The sequence below is a fragment of the Schistocerca nitens genome, chromosome 4 (assembly GCF_023898315.1).
Source record: "Schistocerca nitens isolate TAMUIC-IGC-003100 chromosome 4, iqSchNite1.1, whole genome shotgun sequence".
NCBI classification, from domain to species: domain Eukaryota; kingdom Metazoa; phylum Arthropoda; class Insecta; order Orthoptera; family Acrididae; genus Schistocerca; species Schistocerca nitens.
This window is the reverse complement of record NC_064617.1, coordinates 856,298,836-856,322,128: the sequence shown is the minus strand read 5'-3', so window position 1 is coordinate 856,322,128 and position 23,293 is coordinate 856,298,836. Positions and strand designations below refer to the sequence as shown.

The 23,293-nt window shown below is 47.2% G+C and overlaps 1 protein-coding gene and 2 pseudogenes across 1 annotated transcript in view; 2 read left to right on the top strand and 1 right to left on the bottom strand.

Annotated features, from left to right (window-relative positions):
- Window positions 1-23,293, top strand: part of LOC126252616 (testis-specific serine/threonine-protein kinase 1-like) — a 118,211-nt gene that overhangs the window by 67,715 nt on the left and 27,203 nt on the right. The window lies entirely within an intron of this gene.
- LOC126254301 (5S ribosomal RNA) lies at window positions 4,833-4,950 on the bottom strand (annotated as a pseudogene).
- On the top strand, window positions 10,235-10,352 carry LOC126253921 (5S ribosomal RNA; annotated as a pseudogene).

Genomic DNA, 23,293 nt, shown 5'->3' with positions numbered 1-23,293 from the left:
GGCCTCCCGCATGCCCACTATACGCCCTCGCTCAAAGTCCGTCAACTGCACATACGGTTCACGTCCACGCTGTCGCGGCATGCTACCAGTGTTAAAGACTGCGATGGAGCTCCGTATGCCACGGCAAACTGGCTGACACTGACGGCGGCGGTGCACAAATGCTGCGCAGCTAGCGCCATTCGACGGCCAACACCGCGGTTCCTGGTGTGTCCGCTGTGCCGTGCGTGTGATCATTGCTTGTACAGCCCTCTCGCAGTGTCCGGAGCAAGTATGGTGGGTCTGACACACCGGTGTCAATGTGTTCTTTTTTCCATTTCCAGGAGTGTATAACCAAGTTAACCGACACAAATTTTGTGCGAAAGTAAGCAAGTAAAGTGTTGCTAAGAATAAAGATCGCGCTGCCGACACTTAATATTTCCCTAAATTCATCAAAAGCATGCGCCCATCAGCACCAAAAGGCAGCCAGGAGGTAAGTGACCCTTACGGTGGGTAACAACACTCCACAACACTCTACTTTCGAAAAACCTCTATAGGGTGGGCATGACTAAATGCTGTCGCCAATATGTTGTTGTTGTTGTGGTCTTCAGTCCTGAGACTGGTTTGATGCAGCTCTCCATGCTACTCTATCCTGTGCAAGCATCTTCATCTCCCAGTACCTACTGCAACCTACATCCTTCTGAATCTGCTTAGTGAACGCATCTCTTGGTCTCCCCCTACGATTTCTACCCTCCACGCTGGCCTCCAATACTAAATTGGTGATCCCTTGATGCCTCAGAACATGTCCTACCAACCGATCCCTTCTTCTGGTCAAGTTGTGCCACAAACTCCTCTTCTCCCCAATCCTATTCAGTACCTCCTCATTAGTTATGTGATCTACCCATCTAATCTTCAGCATTCTTCTGTAGCACCACATTTCGAAAGCTTCTATTCTCTTCTTGTCCAAACTATTAATCGTCCATGTTTCACTTCCATACATGGCTACACTCCATACAAAAACTTTCAGAAAAGACTTCCTGACACTTAAATCTATACTCGATGTTAACAAATTTCTCTTCTTCAGAAACGATTTCCTTGCCATTGCCAGTCTACATTTTATATCCTCTCTACTTCGACCATCATCAGTTATTTTGCTCCCCAAATAGCAAAACTCTTTTACTACTTTAAGTGTCTCATTTCCTAATCTAATACCCTCAGCATCACCCGACTTAATTCGACTACATTCCATTATCCTCGTTTTGCTTTTGTTGATGTTCATCTTATATCCTCCCTTCAAGACACCATCCATTCCGTTTAGCTGCTCTTCCAAGTCCTTTGCTGTCTCTGACAGAATTACAATGTCATCGGCGAACCTCAAAGTTTTTATTTCTTCTCCATGGATTTTAATACCTACTCCGAATTTTTCTTTTGTTTCCTTTACTGCTTGCTCAATATACAGATTGAATAACATCGGGGAGAGGCTACAACCCTGTCTTACTCCCTTCCCAACCACTGCTTCCCTTTCATGTCCCACGACTCTTATAACTGCCATCTGGTTTCTGTACAAATTGTAAATAGCCTTTCGCTCCCTGTATTTTACCCCTGCCACCTTTAGAATTTGAAAGAGAGTATGTCGCCAATATGGCAGATAAGAATATCGTTTATTTCACGAAAAAACGGGAGAATCCTGCAGAAACTGTCAACTCTTGGTGTACAGAACCCACCTTAACAAAAAAGAGTCTGGTACAAGGATGGGGCAGCCTCCCAGAGGTTGGTTGAATTCTTCATGCCAAGCACAATGGTGAGGCGACTCTGTTATACTGGGTACACCAAATTTTATGCTGATTTTGCAGCGTCTTGGTGTGTCCTCCTTTTGATGTCTATACAGACTAGGCAAAAAAGCTGTGCTCAGTTATTCTCTTTGAACGGCAGTGGCGGCACGGTGCCTTCTACTCAGGGCCAGAAGAGGAGCCGGCTCTGCTGAAAAATCTCGAAGCAGACTGCAGCCTAATTTCTGCGAAAACCGCCCAGCTCCCAGGTGACCTTCACCCTTCCTAATGAGATTCGCCGACTGCCTCCTGCCGACGAAGACGACCCAGTGGCCACTCCAGGGGAACACCTTCCTAGTGAGAAAAACACAAAGCTTTCCTCCCAGCAAATGTGACCAGTGCACTCTAAATAAAATTAACAACGTAGTGACAGTAATGTCACAGTGTCACGTTTAATACATTTATATCAGAATCTAGCACAATTTGACTCACAAAGGAGTCAACAGTTCTGGTTGGTGAACAACCCACTTATATTTGTTCCCCATAAAGCAATGTATCAGTATCTACTAACAACTGCATAATGTAAACACCCGGATTAGAGATTATAACCCACACCACTCTCCCAGAGTCCGTACCAGAATAATATGTATTTTCATAACTTTTCACACAATACATATTTTTGTTCTTTTTCACATAATACACATTGTTTAAAAATGTGTGTTCCTGTAGGAGGTTGTGTCTGTCAAAACTAGAAGAAAAGTTCCTATAATTACATAAAAATGGTTCAAATGGCTCTGAGCACTATGGGACTTAACATCTATGGTCATCAGTCCCCATCACACACATCCATGCCCGAGGCAGGATTCGAACCTGTGACCGTAGCGGTCTTGCGGTTCCAGACTGAAGCGCCTAGAACCGCTCGGCCACTCCGGCCGGCAATGTGCCATCAGATGTGCACTAAACATCTAAACAAAATTGGCACGTTATATTTAATTCTACATGCAGTGGTTTTCCCACAGACTAATTTCAAACGATTGCAAATTTTTGGAGCAGTAATCAAAGTACACTCCTGGAAATTGAAATAAGAACACCGTGAATTCATTGTCCCAGGAAGGGGAAACTTTATTGACACATTCCTGGGGTCAGATACATCACATGATCACACTGACAGAACCACAGGCACATAGACACAGGCAACAGAGCATGCACAATGTCGGCACTAGTACAGTGTATATCCACCTTTCGCAGCAATGCAGGCTGCTATTCTCCCATGGAGACGATCGTAGAGATGCTGGATGTAGTCCTGTGGAACGGCTTGACATGCCATTTCCACCTGGCGCCTCAGTTGGACCAGCGTTCGTGCTGGACGTGCAGACCGCGTGAGACGACGCTTCATCCAGTCCCAAACCTGCTCAATGGGGGACAGATCCGGAGATCTTGCTGGCCAGGGTAGTTGACTTACACTTTCTAGAGCACGTTGGGTGGCACGGGATACATGCGGACGTGCATTGTCCTGTTGGAACAGCAAGTTCCCTTGCCGGTCTAGGAATGGTAGAACGATGGGTTCGATGACGGTTTGGATGTACCGTGCACTATTCAGTGTCCCCTCGACGATCACCAGTGGTGTACGGCCAGTGTAGGAGATCGCTCCCCACACCATGATGCCGGGTGTTGGCCCTGTGTGCCTCGGTCGTATGCAGTCCTGATTGTGGCGCTCACCTGCACGGCGCCAAACACGCATACGACCATCATTGGCACCAAGGCAGAAGCGACTCTCATCGCTGAAGACGACACGTCTCCATTCGTCCCTCCATTCACGCCTGTCGCGACACCACTGGAGGCGGGCTGCACGATGTTGGGGCGTGAGAGGAAGACGGCCTAACGGTGTGCGGGACCGTAGCCCAGCTTCATGGAGACGGTTGCGAATGGTCCTCGCCGATACCCCAGGAGCAACAGTGTCCCTAATTTGCTGGGAAGTGGCGGTGCGGTCCCCTACGGCACTGCGTAGGATCCTACGGTCTTGGCGTGCATCCGTGCGTCGCTGCGGTCCGGTCCCAGGTCGACGGGCACGTGCACCTTCCGCCGACCACTGGCGACAACATCGATGTACTGTGGAGACCTCACGCCCCACGTGTTGAGCAATTCGGCGGTACGTCCACCCGGCCTCCCGCATGCCCACTATACGCCCTCGCTCAAAGTCCGTCAACTGCACATACGGTTCACGTCCACGCTGTCGCGGCATGCTACCAGTGTTAAAGACTGCGATGGAGCTCCGTATGCCACGGCAAACTGGCTGACACTGACGGCGGCGGTGCACAAATGCTGCGCAGCTAGCGCCATTCGACGGCCAACACCGCGGTTCCTGGTGTGTCCGCTGTGCCGTGCGTGTGATCATTGCTTGTACAGCCCTCTCGCAGTGTCCGGAGCAAGTATGGTGGGTCTGACACACCGGTGTCAATGTGTTCTTTTTTCCATTTCCAGGAGTGTAGTTCTTGATCTCTATGCTTTCTCTAACTGCAATATAGACAGGAGTGGAACCACTATCTTACAGAAATTTTCCTACTCTTTCCACAGATGCAATCCCAATCTACATAGCTCTCATTTGTTTCGAACTAAGGGAAAATATATGAAAATGTATACATAATTAATTAAAAATGATAATTATAAATATAAATCGTAGAAACTAAATGTTTTAGGTGGTGTGTAATAAAGTCGTGCATCACGTACTGCCTAGCTATCAACGTAGCTGTCTTGGATAAAATGAAAAGCCGATTTAATGAGAAATTCAATTAAAAAGTCTCTTATAGGTTGATCAATGACGTTTCGCATCCATGATCAGTACAAATTGTAAGCTTAATTTCTTTTGTTTGGTAAAAGTTGCACTCAGCACTCCGTCTTCAGGCCACGAGTGGCCTACCGGGACCATCCGACCGCCGTGTCATCCTCGGTGGAGGATGCGGATAGGAGGGGCGTGGGGTCAGCACACCGCTCTCCCGGTCGTTATGATGGTATTCTTGACCGAAGCTGCTACTGTTCGGTCGGGTAGCTCCTCAATTGGCAGCAAGAGGCTGAATGAACCCCGAAAAATGGCAACTGCACATGGCGGCCTGGGTGGTCACCCATCCAAGTGCCGACCACGCCCGACAGCGCTTAACTTCGGTGATCTCACAGGAACCGGTGTATCCACTGCGGCAAGGCCGTTGCCTGTTTGAAAAGTTGGAAAAGATATTAATCATTTACTGGATTTCAGATAAACAAACGTGTTTGACGCTGTACCTTCCCACTCACATTACCCACAGAGGATATCTACATACCACAGAATCGTCTTTACTTTCTCTTTAACGTCACATATCGCGCTCATCTGTGTCTGTAATAGTTTGCGCTGCAACTATGCAAGCCTGAACAATATACACTGATAAACCGAAACATTATGGCCAATGCCCAAAGCGACGTTGGATGGTGCCTGGTAGCGTTTCGGACACGTGACACGTGAGAAAAGTGCAGTGAAGCGCCAAAGAAACTGATATAGGCATGCGCATTCAAATACAGAAATATGTAAACAGGCACACGAAGCCGCTGCGGTCGGCAACGCCTATATCAGACAATAAGTATCTGACGCAGTTGTTAGATCGGTTACTGCTGCTACAATGGCAGGTTAGCCCGGGTTCCCGGGTTCGATTCCCGGCGGGGTCAGGGATTTTCTCTGCCTCGTGATGGCTGGGTGTTGTGTGCTGTCCTTAGGTTAGTTAGGTTTAAGTAGTTCTAAGTTCTAGGGGACTTATGACCACAGCAGTTGAGTCCCATAGTGCTCAGAGCCACAATGGCAGGTTATCAAGATTTAAGTGAATCTGAACGTGGCGTTATAGTCGGCGCACGAGCGATGGGGCACAGCATCTTCGAGGCAATGATGATGTGGGGATTTTCTTGTACGACCATTTCACGTGTGTACTGTGAATATTAGGAAACTGATAAAACATCAAATTTCCAATATCGCTCCGGCCGGGAAAAGATCCTGCAAGATCGGGACCAACGACGACTGAAGAGAATCCTTCAACGTGACAGAAGTGCAACACTTCTGCAAATCGCTGCATATTTCAATGCTGGGCCATCAACAAGTGTCAGCGTGCGAACCATTCAACGAAAAATCATCGATATGGGCTTTCGGAGCCGAAGGCCCACTCGTGTACCCTTGATCACTGCACGATACAAAATTTTACGCCTCGCCTCGGCCCATAAACACCGACATTGTACTGCTGATGACTGGTTACATGTTGCCTGGTCGGACGAGTCTCGTTTCAAATTGTATGGATAGGATGGACGTGTAAGGATGTGGAGGCAACCTCATGAATCCAACGACAGTCCATATCAGCGGGGAACTGTTCATGCAGATGGAGGCTCTGTAATGGTGTGTGGAGTATGCAGCTGGAGTGATATAGGACCCCTGATACTTCTATATACGACTCTGACAGATGACACGTACGTAAGCATCCTATCTGATCACCTGTATCCATTCACGTCCATTGTGCATTCTCAAGGACTTGGACAATTCCAGCAGGACAATGGGACAACCAACACGTCCAGAATTGCTACAGAGAGGATCCAGGAAAGCTCTTCTGAGTTTAAACACTTCCGCTGGCCACCAAACTCCCCAGATATGAATATTATTGAGCATATCTGGGATGCCTTGCAACGTGCTGTTCAGAAGAGATCTTCACACCCTCGTGCTCTTACGGATTTATGGACAGCCCTGCAGGATTCATAGTGTCAGTTCCCTCCAGCACTACTTCAGACATTAGTCGATTCCATGCCGCGTCATGTTGCTGCACTTCTGCATGCTCGCGAGGGCCCTGCACGATATTAGGCAGGTGTACCAGTTTCTTTGGCTCTTCAGTGTGTGTAAGCGGATTAGCCACGGATGAGGAGCACCCGAGAGAAGATATGGGCTGCAAGTGGGGAAATCCATTGCGATAAGCGACTTTGAAAAAGGGCAGCTTATCATTACGCAGAGTTTGTGAGCGAAAAATCTCGAAAAAAAAGCAAGCTGATCGAAAGTTAAAGTGCTACTGTCGTCACCATCTACAGAAAGAGGAAAGAGGTAGAAGGACAGTGAAACTACCAGACGCGCTGAATGGTTGGACGTTCACGACTCTTCACAGAACGCGGGTTTCATGAGTCTTCACAGAACGTGGGGTTCAGAGGCTTGTCTGTTCTGTAGAGTATGATAGATGGTGATCTATGGCACCTCTGTCGAAAGATCACTGTGTTAGTGCACGCACAAGTATTTCGGAGCACATCGTTCATCGTACAGTTTTGAACATGTAGCTCCGCAGCAGATCTTTCCTACGCGTTCACATGTTAACCCAAAGACATCGACAATTGCGACTGCAGTGGGCACGAGACCATCGGCATTCGACCATCGATCAATGGAAACGTGTCGGCACTTCGGGTGAATCAAGTTTTTGTTACAGTATATCGACGGTCGTCTCTACTAACGGCGTCATCGAGGTGAACGGCGGCTCGAAACATGCTGCGCACAGGTTGTTGGGACCAGTATTATGCTACGGGAGACATTCTTCTGTGCTTGTGTGGTACCTGTGGTAGTAATCGAAGACACGCTGACAGCTGCGAACCACTTGCAACCCTTCATGCTTGATGTCTTCCCCGACAGCGTATCATCATTCAGGTGTGGAAATATGAAACCGGAATTTGGTTGCAATGATTACACGTCTGTTATTTGAAACTGATAAACAATATTTTATTCAAAATAATCTACATTGCTATTTATACATTTCTCCTACCTCTCCGACAGCCTATGAATGCCACGCCAAAGAAGCAGTCCTCCTTTTGAAGCAACCAGTCAGAGAGCCATTTTCGTACATTTTCATACGAACTGAAGAATTGTTCAGCGAGAGCGTGTCCCAGTGATGCAAATAGATGATAATTGGACGGAGCCAAGTCTGGAGAATAAACCGCATGCCCTAGTATTTTCCAACTGAACGCGTCGATCGTTTCCCTGATCGGTTTTGCTGTGTGTGACGAGACGTTATCATGGAGCAATATGATTCTGTGTTGTCTTTTTCCATATTCCAGTCGTTTTACACGTAATGCTCGATTCAAATCGATCATTTGCTATTGGTAGCGATCAGTGTTATCGGTTTCACCAGGTTTTAGCAGCTCATAATAGATGAAACCCTTCTGATCTCAACAAACACAGAGTGTTGTGTTCTTTCCAAAGCGATCTGATCTTGCAACGGATGTCGATGGTTTGCCTGGAGTCTTCCATGATTTACGATGCTTAGGATTCTCAGAATATATCCATTTTTCACCCCCTGTCACTATTCGATGGAGAAACAACTTCCTTTTGTATCTGGCGATCAGCATTTCACAAGTTGTCTTCCGATTTGCTTGCTGTCTCTCATTCAGTTCATGCGGAACCTACTTTCACACTTTCTGCACCTTCCCCATAGCTTTCAACCGAAGAGAAACGGCTTTCTGCGTCACATTCAGTAGCTCCGCGAGTTTTTGTTGAGTTTGAGTATCGTCTTCATCCAATAAAGCCTGCAATTCGTTGTCTTCGAACTTTTTCGCTGGTTTCCCGTGCTCGTCGTTTCTCACGTCAAAATCACTATTTTTGAATATTTTGACCCACTCGAAACACTGTGTTTTGCCAAAGAGCATACTCGCCGAAAGCTTCGACAAGCATTCGATGCGAATCTGCAGCAGTTTTCTTCAAATAATAACAGGAAACCAGTACTGTCTGCAAATCGTGGTTGGTAGGAACAGAACTCGACATGTTTACGGGTTTTAAGCAGATACCGATGTATGGAACTTGGGTTACTGTGTGTTGACATTCGTCGTCGGCCGTTACAGGCAGCAGATGGCGCTGCAGACGCTGTCTCACGGGCCCTACAATGACGGCTAGCGCCATCTATAGGGAAATTCCGGTTTCATACTTCTACACCTGATAACTGTCCGTGTCCCGGAGCCAGAACCGTGTTACAGTGGTCTGAGGAGCATTATAGTGAAATCGCTCACCAGATTCGCCTCGTGTAAATCCTATGGAACTCACGTGTTCCGTTATCGGACGCCATCACCGCCTACGCAAATCGGCGGCCAGTTACTTATGCGAATTACTTGCCCTGTGGGTAGACATCTAATGCCACATACCTGCACAAACCTACCAACAAAGTGTCGGATCCCTGATACGCAGAATCAGTGATGTATTTCACTCCAAAGACTGACAAACAAGCTATCAAGCAGCTGGTCATAACGTTTTGGCTCATCAGCGTTCTACCTTTGTGCTCGCTACCAGGCAGATCTGATGTCATCTGGTGACAGGAACAAGGGCACACTTGGCCATGCCTGCCAGCCACGTATCAGATGTTCGATCGCCTGGTTCATGCACCACAGCACGCTCAAACCATACGCCGCCTATGACTAGAATCGATCGCCAATATTCAGATATGACAAGTCGTGACACATGTCTCGTTCCCATCTGTCTGTCAAGTACAATTATACAGTATAAGGCATGTGATTGTCACACAACTTGACGCATCCTTCAGCCTTGCATTGCAGCGAATCACGCACTCTTTCGCATACACCCGGTTGCATCGCGATGCATCACACACATTGGTCACACGTTCCTGCAATGACTGCGCAGTATCAATTGGTTGGCCATACATCAGTGCCTTTAAATGTTCCCATAACCAGAAATCAAATGGATCTCCCATGCTACCGACCAATTTATCGCCCATTAAACGTTGCGGTAAGATACTGCCACATAATCCATAGAAAACAACATTGTTCCCCGTCACGCATAAATCACAGTCATTATTGCTCTGCAATGGCAACATTCTCCATCGAACAGAAGTCTTTGAAACACATCACGTCTTGATCTACTACGTAAAATGTATGGCTCTATGACTCTGTCACCGACAATTCCTCCCTATAACTTGAAACGGAAGCGGTCCTGATGCTTCACCTCCATGATTGGTCGCGGTTTTTCAGCTGTCCACATCTGTGTTTTGTGAGTAATTTAACACGGCATCTCTTGTGACTCCTACTTACACCACCAAATACCAAGTGCTTATAATTAAAGTGTAGCTACTCATAGTGTTGTGTGTAATTATTGTATGGCAGCGAAACTTGCTAGATATGCTAATGCGTTAATGCAGAACTGATTTACACTGGAAAAAATTAGTTCTAATGTTGGCCGCCAGATGCAAATCTGGCACTGTACACTGTCTGTATGATGAAATGACATCCACATCGTCATTTGACAAGCCATAACATGAGTGAACAGTTTAGCTATCGAGACGGGAGACTGTGCTCTGTTAGTGAAACTGTTTTATGTGAACAGCAGCAATTACAGCACTATTGAGGGAGTACCGCTGACTGAAAGGTCTAAGGAGAGGCTCGATGTCATCAAATGGTTTCAAGAAGATGTTAATGAAATTCGGAAATATGGATGAACTTGCTGTGGCGGGTTTGACAACGGCCATGCCGCAGTGGATACACCGGTTCCCGTCAGATCACCGAAGTTAAGCACTGTCGGGCGTGGTCGGCACTTGGATGGGTGACCATCTGGGCCGCGACGCACTGTTGCCATTTTTCGGGGTGCACTCAGCCTCGTGATGCCAGTTGAAGAGCTACTCGACCGAACAGTAGAGGCTCTGGTCAAAGAAAATCATCATAACGACTGGGAGAGCAGTGTGCTGACCACACGCCCCTCCTATCCATGTCCTCAGCTGAGGATGACACGGCGGTCGGATGGTCCCGATGGGCAACTTGTGGCCTGAAGACGGAGTGCTTGGTGTGGTAGGTGGAAGAGGAAGGCGTAGGCTGGGCAGACTGGTAAAACAGGACAGGCCGGCCGGAGTGGCCGTGCGGTTCTAGGCGCTACAGTCTGGAACCGAGCGACCGCAACGGTCGCAGGTTCGAATCCTGCCTCGGGTAGGGATGTGTGTGATGTCCTTAGGTTAGTTAGGTTTAATTAGTTCTAAGTTCTATGCGACTGATGACCTCAGAAGTTAAGTCCCATAGTGCTCAGAGCCATTTGAACCATGACAGGCGGCAAACTGCGCCGGAACTAACATCAGATTTTAATGCTATGGAGAGCACAAGTGTGTCTGAACACACAGTGCACTGAACACTCCTAACGATGGGCCTCCGCATCCCACCACCCCTACCTGTGCGAGTGTTAACAGCACGACATCGGCAACCACGGCTGAAATGGGCACGCGACCATCGGCACTGGACATTGGTGCAGTGGCAGAGCGTTGCGTGATCTGATGAATCCAGATACCTTCTTCTTCCTGCCGATTGGAGGGCGCAAATCTGTCGTCTTTCAGTAGAACAGATCCTTGTCATCTGTACTGCGAGACGGAGACAAGTTGGCGGCGGCTCCGTTACAGTCTGGGGCACATTCACGTACAGCTCATGCAACGCAGCATGTCGGCCACGGGGTACTGTACAGTGATTGCAGACCACGTACACCCCTTTAGGACGACCAGCGTTCCCGCCGGCAGTGGCATTTCTCAATAAGATACTGTACCTTTTCACAATGCGAGGAGTGTGATGGAGTGCTTCATGGAACACAGTGGCGAGTTTCAATTGAAGTGCTGGCCCTTCAACCTGTCACATATGAAACCGATCGGAAACATCTGGGATGTGACTGAACATGGCGTCAGAGCTCATCGCTTGCCTCCCTGGAATTTACGGTAGTTAGATCACTTGCTTGTGCAGATGTTAGATGTGGCGTCAGCTCCCTCCAGCGACCTACCAAGGACTCACTGCTTCCATGTAGAGGATCCGGGTTTGATTCTCGGTACTGTCAGGGACTTTTCCTTAGCGGGGAAACTGTAACGTGATGCTCTCAGCGTCGTGATGCCAACTGAGAGAGGACTCGAATGAGAAGGGGCGGCTCCAAAGTGTGAACGTCGACAACAGCCGCTAGAGTCGTGCGCTGACCCAGCGACCCCCCATAACTCATCAGCATGGCGCCACTTGGCAGGGAATGAGACGGCGGTCAGTCAACATCTCGACATCGAGTAGTCTTCAGTCGCGAAGTTTAGCTCTTCTTTTTCAGGATTTGATTTTATACTCAAGTTGTTTCCTTCAAGCCGGCCGAAGTGGCCAAGCGGTTCTAGGCGCCACAGGCTGGAACAGCACGACCGCTACGGTCGCAGATTCGAATCCTGCCTCGGGCATGGATGTGTGTGATGTACATAGGTTAGTTAGGTTTAAGTAGTTCTAAGTTCTAGTTGACTGATGACCTCAAAAGTTAAGATCCATAGTGCTCAGAGCCATTTTAACCATTTTTTTGTTTCCATCAAACACATAAGAATTTTCAAACGTCGACTTGTATTTCAAGTACATCGTTTTCTATTCAATAAAAGTTTAAAAATACGCAAGCAGTCAGTACCTTGAGATACTGTTGGTATAGCATGAGATACTGTTGCTATAGGGAAGTGTGAGTCATCTGTAGACGAGACCGCGTATACGACGCTAGTGCGACCCATTCTTGAGTGCCGCTCGACTGTTTAAGATCCGCACCAGGTCGGATTGAAAGAAGACATAGAAGCGATTCAGAGGCAACACACTAGATTTGTTACCCGTAGGTCCGATCAGCAAGCAAGTGTTACGGATATGCTTCGGGAGCTAAAGGGAAGATGATATTCATTTCGACGAACACTACTAAGAAAGTTCAGAGAAACGGCATTTGAAGCTGACTGCAGAACGAGCCTACTGCCTCCAACATACATTTCGCGTGGGGACCACGAAGATAAGATACGAGAAATTAGCGCGCATACGAAGGCAGATACACAGTCGTTCTTCCCTCGCTCCATCTGCGAGTGGAACAGGAAAGGAAACAACTGATTGTGGTACAGCGAACCGTCCACCACGCACCGTAGGGTGGCTTCTGATGTATGTATGTAGATGTTGATGTACTGTCTGTAAACTGGAGAGCGAGCAGCGCGCGTGATGGAGGAACTGGAATTTTTCGGAAGAGCGCAGTAGTTTTTGTACAGGTACGCTAAGAATCTTTTTACTGTCCGATAGTTTAGTGCGTAGTGCGATGAGTTACGATAACTTCGTTCGTGTGCGTTTCTTGTGTTAGTCATATTAGTTATTACACTACTGGCCATAAAAATTGCTACACCACGAAGATGACGGCTACAGACGCGAAATTTAACCGACAGGAACAAGATGCTGTGATATACAAATGATTAACTTTTCAGAGCATTCACACAAGCTTGGTGCCGGTGGCGACACCTACAACGTGCTGACATGAGGAAAGTTTCCAACCGATTTCTCATACACAAACAGCAGTTGACCGGCGTTGCCTGCTGAAACGTTTTGTGAGGTCTCGTGTAAGGAGGAGAAATGCGTACCATCACGTTTCCGACTTTGATAAAGGTCGTATTGTAGCCTATCGTGATTGCCGTTTATCTTATCGCGACATTGTTGCTCGCGTTGGTCGATATCCAATGACTGTTAGCAGAATATGGAATCGGTGAGTTCAGGAGGTTAATACGGAACGCCTTGCTGGATTCCAACGGCCTCGTATCACAAGCAGTCGAGATGACAGGCATCTTATCCGCATGGCTGTAACGGATCGTGCAGCCACGTTTCGATCCCTGAGTCAACAGATGGGGACGTTTGCAAGACAACTACCATCTGCACGAACAGTTCGATGACGTTTGCAGCAGCATGGACTATCAGCTCGGAGAGCATGGCTGCAGTTACCCTTGACGCTGCATCACAGGCTGGAGCGCCTGCGATGGTGTACTCAACGACGAACCTGGGTGCACGAATGGCAAAACGTCATTTTTTCGGATGAATCCAGGTTCTGTTTACAGCATCATGATGGTCGCATCCGTGTTTGGCGTCATCGCGGTGAACGCACTTTGGAAGCATGTATTCGTCATCGCCATGCTGGCGTATCACCCGGCGTGATGGTGTGGGGTGCCATTGGTTACACGTCTCGGTCACCTCTTGTTCCCATTGACGGCACTTTGAACAGTGGACGTTACATTTCAGATCTGTTACGACCCGTGGATCTACCCTTCATTCGATCCCTTCGAAACCCTACATTTCAGCAGGATAATGCACGACTGCATGTTGCAGGTCCTGTACGTGCCTTTCTGGATACAGAAAATGTTCGGTTGCTGCCCTGGCCAGCACATTCTCCAGATCTCTCACCAATTGAAAACGTCTGGTCAATGGGGGCCGAGCAACTGGCTCGTCACAATACGCCAGTCACTACTCTTGATGAACTGTGGTATCGTGTTGAAGCTCCATGGGCAGCTATACCTGTACACGCCATCCAAACTCTGTTTGATCAACGCCCAGGCGTATCAAGGCCGTTATTACGGCCAGAGGTGATTTTTCTGGGTACTGATTTCTCAGGACCTATGCACCCAAATTGCGTGAAAATGTAATCACATGCCAGTTCTAGTATAATGTATTTGTCCAATGAATACCCGTTTATCGTCTGCATTTCTTCTTGGTGTAGCAATTTTAATGGCCAGTAGTGTAATTTCCCTGTTCTGTATAGTGTTTCTACATACACTACAAAATAAACCATCTTCGGACGTAGCGGAGCAGCGTGTTGCTACTGAATTGAAAGGCAACTTGCAGAAGCGTCATCTAACATTTTCAAACGGCATGTAGGGTATATCAGCCCCCACGACAAATATAAACAAGTATAAAAATAAAGTATATTGATTAATAACTTTGTGAAAAAGAATTAAAGAGTCACTTTTTTGAAAGCCCATCATCCCCCCCGCCTCCCTCCCCCCCCCCCCCCCCTTTGCGATGCAGAAGTTTGAAATGTGGCTCAAAGGTACGTACAACCGTCCTCTGTAATAGAGCAAAAGCGTGGCGCTCTCAGGCTAGGCGACGCTTCGAACAGTAACGTTCATGCGAAAAAAGGTCAGCTCTCAGAAATTCATGGGACGTGTTATGGTGGGTTAATGATGTCACATGGGGACCAAATTTTACCATAGTTCTGCCCAGTGCCACCGCAGACGTGTGACGCGATGGGGAGGTTGTCACCCCCGCCCCTCTCCCTCCCTCCGCCTTCCCACATGTCGACCTCTTCTTGACGCCTCTGTGCTCGAAGTCATTACTGCAATCCTCAATGTTGAAATCATTAGGTTTTTTTATCGGTAGCTGAGAAAAATGTATCGAACACACTGCCAATAAGGATCGACACGAAAAATTATCACGAGTTGGTGCAAGAGACATCAGTAGAACCACATCTTCCCTTAGGGTTTGATTTACACACATTTCGCGATCGAAAAAAACAGTCTGCTGTACGAGGTGCCGCGGTGGTCTAGCGGTTCTGGCGCTGCAGTCCGGAACCGCGGGACTGCTACGGTCGCAGGTTCGAATCCTGCCTCGGGCATGGGTGTGTGTGATGTCCTTAGGTTAGTTAGGTTTAAGTAGTTCTAAGTTATAGGGGACTTATGACCTAAGATGTTGAGTCCCATAGTGCTCAGAGCCATTTGAACCATTTTTGTACGAGGTGCTGCGGAACGACCCTTTTCACAACACTGCACATTGCTCACACCTCCTAGATGGTTCACCACTTCCCTAAGGACGTCATGGTTTTGTAACCCATTGAACATGGTCTGACCCCTTTGAAGTGTAGCGTGCCTGCAGCTTCTGCTCTGGTAGACAGAGTGGAATCACTAGGGACCACCCAAGACCATACGACGAAATCTGAACTTTATCTGAAGCAGGAAAGAGTGTTTATCCTTGTTCAACCCTTTTGTTTGGCGTCCTCCTGTGATGTAATCAAGGGGGTGCAACATTGACACATGTGTGAAAAAAACGGAAAAATTCCTCTAAACCTCCCCCCCCCCTCCCCGCCCCACCCCTTCGTTCAGCAACATTCTCGGTGCAACCCGCATAACTTTGTTGAACACTTTAAACATGTACCAGAGCCGCCCAGAGACAACCTTTGACCGATACGTAGGTACCTGGAGTCAGGGCAACCCGTTCGACACCCTTTAGACTCTGGACATCTACAAGCAAGCGCTAGAGCAACAGTATAGCGTCAACTACCTGTAGGGTTTTGAACAGGTTGCCTACCGACAGGCTACCAGAGATCAGTCGAAGGTTGTCTCTGTACAGGTACATCCTTGAAGTGCTCTACAAAGGCGCACATATGGCACTCAACCTGTTGCCGAACTGGGGATTCGGGTGGGTCGTAGAGAGACCCTTTGCCATTTTATTCATGAATGTCTCAATTTCGTAATTTCGTATCCCCCACCCCCACCCCCCACGTGTGCACATATCAGGTGGGCTGAAAAAGTATAAACACTCTTTGCTGTTATGGATGACTTTCAAATCTTCTCGAATGTTTTGATTCGTCTCTATGGTTCCCCCTTGTATACCAGGACAAAAATTGCAGTCGCACCACATTCCACAGGGGACAGATAACGTAGACAACGTTCAATTGGATATGGAGCCCCACGATGTCCCTAGAGAATGGCTGAATTCTCCAGTGGGTGTCAACAACATCAAAAGATTGTCAAGAACGTCTGTCTGTTGCTCATCGCAATCAGACTATCGCTTTCGACAGCGAAATGTCTCTAAATGAAAGCCCCAAGTGAAGGGGTGGTTTCATTGACACTCTTTATGGCAGCTAATGGTTCAAAGGGCTCTGAGCACTACGGGACTTAACATCTGACGTCATCAGTCTCCTAGAACTTAGAACTACTTAAACCTAAGGACATCACACACATCCATGCCTGAGGCAGGATTCGAACCTGCGACCGTAGCGGTCGCGCGGTTCCAGACTGATGCGGCCAGAATCGCTCGGCCACACCGGCAGGCCTTTATGGCAGCTCCTGAAGCATTTTCGCGGCGAACGTGAGCGGCAGCGTGTCTAAAATGATTTATTGTGCCGCCCACATGAAAACCGCGTGGTTTCAACATTGGGCGTCGCAGTTCCGACCTCCATCGCAGAGCCGTCAAAGGAAGGAGCGAAAAGCGCTTAAGAGCGTGTGTGTGACGGCCTTCCTACCGTGCGACATGCCCACGGTTGCATTGTGCAGAATTGTGGTGAAATTTGGTGCCAACGTGGCCTCATTACCCACCTCACACCTCACATGAACTTCTGCTCCCTGGCCTTCTCTTCGCAAATGTCGACGCCTTGCAGTTTGAAACGTCGCAGGGCGCCACGCCTTCGCATCATTAAGGAAAAAGGTTGTAGGTACCTTTGTCCCAAATTTCGCACTTCTGTGTTCCAGTGGAGAAGAAGACCGAGTTTCAAAAGAGTCGCCAATTAAGTCTTTTGTACAGTAGCCATTAAAATTGCTACACCACGAATATGACGTGATACAGACGCGAAATTTAAACGACAGGAAGAAGATGGTGTGATATGCAAATGATTAGCTTTCCAGAGCATTCACACAAGGTTGGCGCCTGTGGTGACACCTGCAACGTGCTGACATGAGGAAAGTTTCCAACCGATTTCTCATACACAAACAGCAGTTGACCGGCGTTGCCTGGTGAAACGTTGTTATGATGCCTCGTGTAAGGAGGAGAAAAAAATCGTTCAAATGGCTCTGAGCACTATGGGCCTTAACATCTAAGGCCATCAGTCCCCTATAACTTAGAATTACTTAAACCTAACTAATTTAAGGACATCACACACGTCCATGCCCGAGGCAGGATTCGAACCTGCGACCGTAGCGGTCGCGCGGTTCCAGACTGAAGCGCATAGAACCGCTCGGCCACAACGGCCGGCAAGGAGGAGAAATGCTTACCATCACGTTTCCGACTTTGTAAAAGGTCCGATTGTAGCCTATCGCTATTGCGGCTTATCGTATCTCTACATTGCTGCTAGCGTTGGTCCAGATCCAATGACTGTTATCAGAATCTGGAATCGGTGGGTTCAGGAGGGTAATACGGAAAGCCGTGCTGGATCCCAACGGCCTCGTATCACTAACAGTCGAGATGACACGCATCTTATCCGCATGGCTGTAACGGATCGTGCAGCCACATCTCGATCCCTGAGTCAACAGATGGGGACGTTTGCAAGACAACAACCATCTGCACGAACAGTTCGACGTCGTTTTCAGCAGCATGGACTATGATCTCGGAGACCATGGCTGCGGTTACCCTTGACGCTGCATCACAGACTGGAGCGCCTGCGACGGTGTACTCAACGACGAACCTGGGTGCACGAATGGCAAAACGTCATTTTTTCAGATGAATCGAGGTTCTGTTTACAGCATCTTGATGGTCGCATCCGTGTTTGGCGACATCGCGGTGAACGCACATTGGAAGCGTGTATTCGTCATCGCCATACTGGCGTATCACCCTGCGTGATGGTATGGGGTGCCATTGGTTACACGTCTCGGTCACCTCTTGTTAGCATTGACGGCAATTTGAACAGTGGACGTTACATTTCAGATGTGTTACGATCCGTGGCTCTACCCTTTATTCGATACCTGTGAAACCCTACATTTCAGCAGGATAATGCACGACCGCATGTTGCAGGTACTGTACGGGCCTTTCTGGATACAGAAAATGTTCGACTGCTGCCCTGACCAGCACATTCTCCAATCTCTCACCAATTGAAAACGTCTGGTCAATGGTGGCCGAGCAACTGGCTCGTCACAATACGCCAGTCACTACTCTTGATGAACTGTGGTATCGTGTTGAAGCTGCATGGGCAGCTGTACCTGTACACGCCATCCAAACTCTGTTTGATCAACGCCCAGGCGTATCAAGGCCGTTATTACGGCCAGAGGTGATTTTTCTGGGTACTGATTTCTCAGGACCTATGCACCCAAATTGCGTGAAAATGTAATCACATGTCAGTTCTAGTATAATGTATTTGTCCAATGAATATCAACCAATAAAAGCATTTTCACAAATATGAAAAAGATAAAAAGTCAAAGAGTAAACAGCTTCATCAAAGATTACATACTTTTCCCTAATTCGCATATTCTTCAGAGCACTAAATATCCTGTACTACACACTTTCTAAAGTCGCCTATTTTCTTCCTCAGCGTTCAAGCTACCTCCATAACAAATTTCGTCGAAATCGGTTCTGCGGGTTGGTCTCTAATATCTAACAGACAGCGTTACTTTCGCAATTATAACATTAGTATGTATAAAACTTTCACTGCTGCTATTGTTGTTGTTGTTGTTGTTGTTGTTGTTGTGGTCTTCAGTCCTGAGACTGGTTTGATGCAGCTCTCCATGCTACTCTAGCCTGTGCAAGCTTCTTCATCTCCAAGTAACTTCTGTACCCTACATCCTTCTGGATCTGCTTAGTGTATTCATCTCTTGGTCTACCTTTACATTTTTTCCCTCCACGCTTCCCTCCAGTACTAAGTTGGTGATCTCGTGATGCCTCAGAACGTGTCATACCAACCGACCCCTTGTTCTAGTCAAGCTGTACCACAAATTCCTCTTCTCCCCAATTCTATTCAGTACCTCCTCATTAGTTACGTGATCTACCCATCTAATCTTCAGTATTCTTCTGTAGTAACACATTTAGAAAGCTTCTATTCTCTTCTTGTCTACCCTATTTATCCTCCATGTTTCACTTACATACATGTCTACACTCTATACAAATACTTTCAGAAAAGACATCCTCACACTTAAATCTATACTCGATGTTAACAAATTTCTCTTCTTCAGAAACGCTTTCCTTCCCATCGCCAGTCTACATTTTATATCCTCCCTACTTCGAACAAAATCAGTTATGTATTTTGCTTCCCAAACAGCAAAACTCGTCTATTACTTTAACTGCCTCATTTCCTAATCTAATTCCTTCATCATCTTCATCATCATCATCATCATCATCTGAATTAATTCGAGTACATATAGTTTTACTATTGTTGATGTTCATCTTATGTCCTCCTTTCAAGACCCTGTCCATCACGTTCCATATTCGGAGGACGACGGTTCAATCCCGCGTCCGGCCATCCTGATTTAGGTTTTCCGTGATTTCCTTAAATCGCTCCATGAAAATGCCGGGATGGTTCCTCTGAAAGAGCACGGTCGGCTTCCTTCCCCGTGTCTTATTAAACTGATAGTTCGATAATTTTCACACCAGTGAACACCTGCTTTCTTTGGAAATGGAATTATTATATTCTGAAGTTGGAGGGTATTTCGCCTGTCTCATACGTCTTTCTCACCAGATGAAGGAGTTTTATCATTTCTGGCTCTCCCAAGGCTATCAGTAGCGCTAACGGTATGTTGTCTACTCCCGGGGCCTTGTTTCGACTTAAGTCTTTCAGTGCTTTGTCAAATTCTTCACGCTGTATCGTATCTACAAGCTCATCTTCATTTATGTCCTCTTCAGTTCCCATAACGTTGCCCGAAGCTACATCTCCCTTGTATAGCCACTCTATATACTCCTACCACCTTTCTTCTTTCCCTTCTTTGCTTAGGACTAGTTTTCCATCTAAGCTCTTGATATTCATACAGGTGATTCTCTTTTCTCCAAAGGTCTCTTTAATTTTCCTGTAGGCAGTATATACAATTCGATGTCGTCTTGTTCTATAAACTTGGCTATGGCGTCGTATGCACTGCTGATTGCATCTCCAAGAACTGGGAGAGTGCAAAATGGATGGCAGTGGCCAAGTCTCGAGAGCTTCTTTAATAATTTGTTTCTACCTTTCTCATAGCTCTCACACTGAAATAGGATGTTATTAACAACTATAGTTGCTTTATTACATTGACAGTAGGATGTTGGTTGGTTGATTTCTGGGGAAAGGACCAACGAGCGAGCTCTTTGGTGCCATCGGATTAGGGAAGGATGGGGAAGGAAGTCGGCCATTCTCTTTCAAAGGAATCATCACAAAATTTGCCTGGAGTGTTTAGGGAAAACATGAAAAATGTAACTCAGGATGGCCGGACGTCGATTTGAGCCATTGTCTTCCTGAATGCGAGTTCAGTGTGCTAACCATGGCGCCACCTTGTTCAGTGACAGTAGTGTGTGTCAAATACGTATATTCTATGTAAGTGGGCTGGATATGATTCATGACTGAGACGCATTTTCAAAACGGACAATATTATTTTCTTTGAATGTCTGGAATTTATAAACAATGGCTGTCTTGATATAAACGGCTATATGCTTGAATGGCTTTTACCTGTCGTTTTTTGACTTTGGTTTCATGCTTCCTGCCACGAAAGAATCGTTTGTTGTATTATTTGCAGGAGGTAACTTGTGCATGTGAGTTCTATGTCCATGTGTGTTCCACTCCTAATTCCATCTCCAGACAGTCGATGCGCTTTGTCATTGTATTTAATGCGGAATGATTTGTAAGCCACACAGATTCTATAATATTTGCGTGATGGTAATAGTGATCTACCAGGTCGAGGTGTATTTACTAGTTCTTTAGTTGCAATTCCTGTAACTAATTGATTTCAGATCGCTTTTTGTGAGTCGGTAATTATTACTGCCGTGGGAGTTTTGAGGGATCTTGTTCAGCTTGAAATAAGGAAGCTTCGTTTAGCAATTGAAACTTCCTGTCTTCCGCAGTTTGTGGGCATAAAATGCACATCCTGTAAGATTTTCCTTATCCATTTTTGAGCCATCTATACAGGTTGATTCCGTGATGATGCTAGATACTTTCAGGTGTGATGGAGAAGGGTAAATGGATCAATTTGAGGAAAAGGAAACGACAGATCGAAAGCTATAAGTGAAAATCGTTTTTATAACTGACAGCGTGCAAGATTTTTACTTTCCATAGATGGGGAGGAGGTAGTATGGACCGAAACAAGAAAAAAAATCGAGTAAACATGGGCTCTAAAGCGCATACCTTAAGGGCTATAAGCACTTACTGATCTTTTCTACTGTGAAATACATCTCTTCTCCCATACTAACTCCTTCCAAAAACGCAAAGCAAAAGGTCGCAGTGGAAGAGGGCCATTATCAGAGGTATCAGAACGATTTTCGGTGATAACTTCCGACTTCGTCGTTTTCCGACCAGCGTCCCTTACCTCAAACTGATACACTTACCCCTTTCCAGCATCCCCGAAAGTGTGTAACATCATCACGGAATCACCATTTAACCCTTTCAGACTCGAATATTTTTTGTAGAGGAACGAAAATTTTTCTTTGTGTGGTAATGTTCTTAGACAATTTTTAATGATTTTAGATGCAAGGCTTTTTAAAATATTTGTAATCGCTTTCAGAACATATTTCGTACACTTAGTTTCGTTTTACGCACTAAAGTAACTATTTACGAAAAATTCTGTATTGTAATAAATAGCAACATGACCATTCAATAATTATCATGCAATATAAGAATAACAATAGTCAATTACACAGTACAATATAAAGAACCTACCACATCCGTGCTTTCTGGTGGTCATGAGTTAGTGCGCACTACTGCATTCAAAAAATGTTCAAATGTGTGTGAAATCTTATGGGACTTAACTGCTGAGGTCGTCAGTCCCTAAGCTTACACATACTTAACCTAAATTATCCTAAGGACAGACACACACACACACCCATGCCCGAGGGAGGACTCGAACCTCCGCCGGGACCAGCCGCACAGTCCGTGACTGCAGCGCCCAAGACCGCTCGGCTAATCCCGCTCGGCGTACTACTGCATTGACTTGCTAATACACTCCTGGAAATGGAAAAAAGAACACATTGACACCGGTGTGTCAGACCCACCATACTTGCTCCGGACACTGCGAGAGGGCTGTACAAGCAATGATCACAAGCACGGCACAGCGGACACACCAGGAACCGCGGTGTTGGCCGTCGAATGGCGCTAGCTGCGCAGCATTTGTGCACCGCCGCCGTCAGTGTCAGCCAGTTTGCCGTGGCATACGGAGCTCCATCGCGGTCTTTAACACTGGTAGCATGCCGCGACAGCGTGGACGTGAACCGTATGTGCAGTTGACGGACTTTGAGCGAGGGCGTATAGTGGGCATGCGGGAGGCCGGGTGGACGTACCGCCGAATTGCTCAACACGTGGGGCGTGAGGTCTCCACAGTACATCGATGTTGTCGCCAGTGGTCGGCGGAAGGTGCACGTGCCCGTCGACCTGGGACCGGACCTCAGCGATGCACGGATGCACGCCAAAACCGTAGGATCCTACGCAGTGCCGTAGGGAACCGCACCGCCACTTCCCAGCAAATTAGGGACACTGTTGCTCCTGGGGTATCGGCGAGGACCATTCGCAACCGTCTCCATGAAGCTGGGCTACGGTCCCGCACACCGTTAGGCCGTCTTCCGCTCACGCCCCAACATCGTGCAGCCCGCCTCCAGTGGTGTCGCGACAGGCGTGAATGGAGGGACGAATGGAGACGTGTCGTCTTCAGCGATGAGAGTCGCTTCTGCCTTGGTGCCAATGATGGTCGTATGCGTGTTTGGCGCCGTGCAGGTGAGCGCCACAATCAGGACTGCATACGACCGAGGCACACAGGGCCAACACCCGGCATCATGGTGTGGGGAGCGATCTCCTACACTGGCCGTACACCACTGGTGATCGTCGAGGGGACACTGAATAGTGCACGGTACATCCAAACCGTCATCGAACCCATCGTTCTACCATT